Source organism: Triticum dicoccoides, unplaced genomic scaffold, assembly GCF_002162155.2.
Source record: "Triticum dicoccoides isolate Atlit2015 ecotype Zavitan unplaced genomic scaffold, WEW_v2.0 scaffold195652, whole genome shotgun sequence".
In the NCBI taxonomy this organism is placed as follows: domain Eukaryota; kingdom Viridiplantae; phylum Streptophyta; class Magnoliopsida; order Poales; family Poaceae; genus Triticum; species Triticum dicoccoides.
The window spans coordinates 1-1,776 of NW_021232140.1; the positions used below are offsets into that span (position 1 = coordinate 1).

At 39.2% G+C, this 1,776-nt stretch overlaps 1 long non-coding RNA gene across 1 annotated transcript; it reads right to left on the minus strand.

Annotated features, from left to right (window-relative positions):
* Positions 1-577: 577 nt before the first annotated feature.
* LOC119344964 lies at positions 578-1,664 on the minus strand. The gene is made up of 3 exons (XR_005166873.1): positions 1,582-1,664; positions 1,426-1,470; positions 578-821 (listed from the first exon to the last, which is right to left on the minus strand). It is a non-coding gene; the product is annotated as an uncharacterized LOC119344964 (long non-coding RNA).
* Between the last annotated feature and the right edge of the window lie 112 nt (positions 1,665-1,776).

The following is a 1,776-nucleotide window of genomic DNA, read 5'->3' on the forward strand; positions in this document are numbered from 1 at the left end:
TTTCTTTGTATCCCTATGTTATATTAGGTTTATGAAAGTCAAACTTTAGCTCAAAAAAGTCAAACTTTGATCAAACTCATAGAAATAAATTAACATCCAACAATACCCTAGATATTGTGCCATCCTTGTAATTCCCAAAACAGACAAACGCCCGCTTCTCCTCTCGCATGCCATCTGTTAGCCACAAATGCTCATGTGTGAGAGAGATGCTGGAGGCACAGCGCCACTGCTCACGCCTCTCCCTCTGCACTTTCTATGCCATTGAATTTCAAAGCCATCCACAAGATCGCCTAGGCGCCTCACCACCAACCAAGTCTCCAGGAGCTTGTTGATGTCGTCTCCGAGCTAGTGCCACTTTGGGCCACCGAAATCAATCGAGGTAAGCTTGCGGTAGGCCTAGTCCGAGAGAACAAGCAAGGGTTTGTAGTACTCATCTTTACAGAAGCTCGGAAATGCCTGAACAGTCTCATAAACAAAATCATGCATGGCAATAAAATTGTCCCGGTGACAAAAAATGCCAATGTAAATAAGTGAACGAATGTGTTCATCATTAGTTGTTGGTGTCATATTTTCCTGTAAAAATAATAAATATGTAAGAATGTGAGCACATGGTTGTCAGTGCCCAAAAAATATATTTTATGTGTGAAGAAACGACACCCACAGGGCGTCTCCTATAATTGTGATCAAATTAACATGAGGATCTTGCAGCATCTTCAAAATGACCCCTTGCGTTCACCCTCCCGGCTTGATTGAAGTAGCCCTCAAAGAGTCTATGGAGGGATGGCTTCCCGAACATCAGCTCGTATGCAGGCACCAGCATCCTAGTATTAAGCACAAACATAATATAAGTTGGACGTTTGGAGTTATTTTTTATGGGACGTTCAGAGTTAGTTAATTAGGAAATCGGCTGCCCACTTTTTAGATCAAAATGCCATTATCAATGTTTATCAGAGTCAGTCACTTTTGACAGGACATTCAGAGTCCGTTTTTTAGATCCTTTTACAGCCCAAGCTAATTTTTTAGACGCCATGAGTTTAATCCTTAATCTCTTGCATCGGCCAAGGGTTCAAATTGTAAGTTTGAGCTGTATGTGTAGGAAAGAACTGCAATCAAAAGGGAAGTGTTGGATGAACAGGGAAAATAGAGCTCTTATATTAGGCAGAAATATAAACCAAAATTTGATGAACATTTTGCAAATCTTCTACAACATTACATTTTTTTGATAAACTACAAAATAGGAAAACTCTGACCAAGTTAGCACACAAATTACAACAAAGTAAACAAGATATATATTATCTTCTCGCAGCTATGCTGCGTTTTGTTTTTCTTGCAAGACCGAGCTTTGTGAATTAACATTAAGGTTTCATAGGTCCATAAGAAATAGATTATCTGAATTAGAAATGCTAAAATATATAGCTCTTTTACCTAGTCAGGCAGCCATATAAATCCATCGTACAATGCTGCATGAAACTTCAACAAATCATAATTAGTACACAATTCCAGGAGCAGATGGGTAAAGAACAATACAGAATCTTGCAAATGAAATCAACGCCTACATCAGTAAAGTTCTACAATACACACCTGCAGATCCTCCCCCACTCCTTTCCTCATCCAGCAATGATTCATATACCACAACCCTCTAAAATTTCAGAGACCTCTTTTGAGCGATAAACTCATGTTTCCTCGGTGCCGTTGTTGCTTCCATTCAACATGACAACATAGAGTGCAGCACGCGGTTCCTTGAAACATCATATAAATTCTATCAAATGCAATATT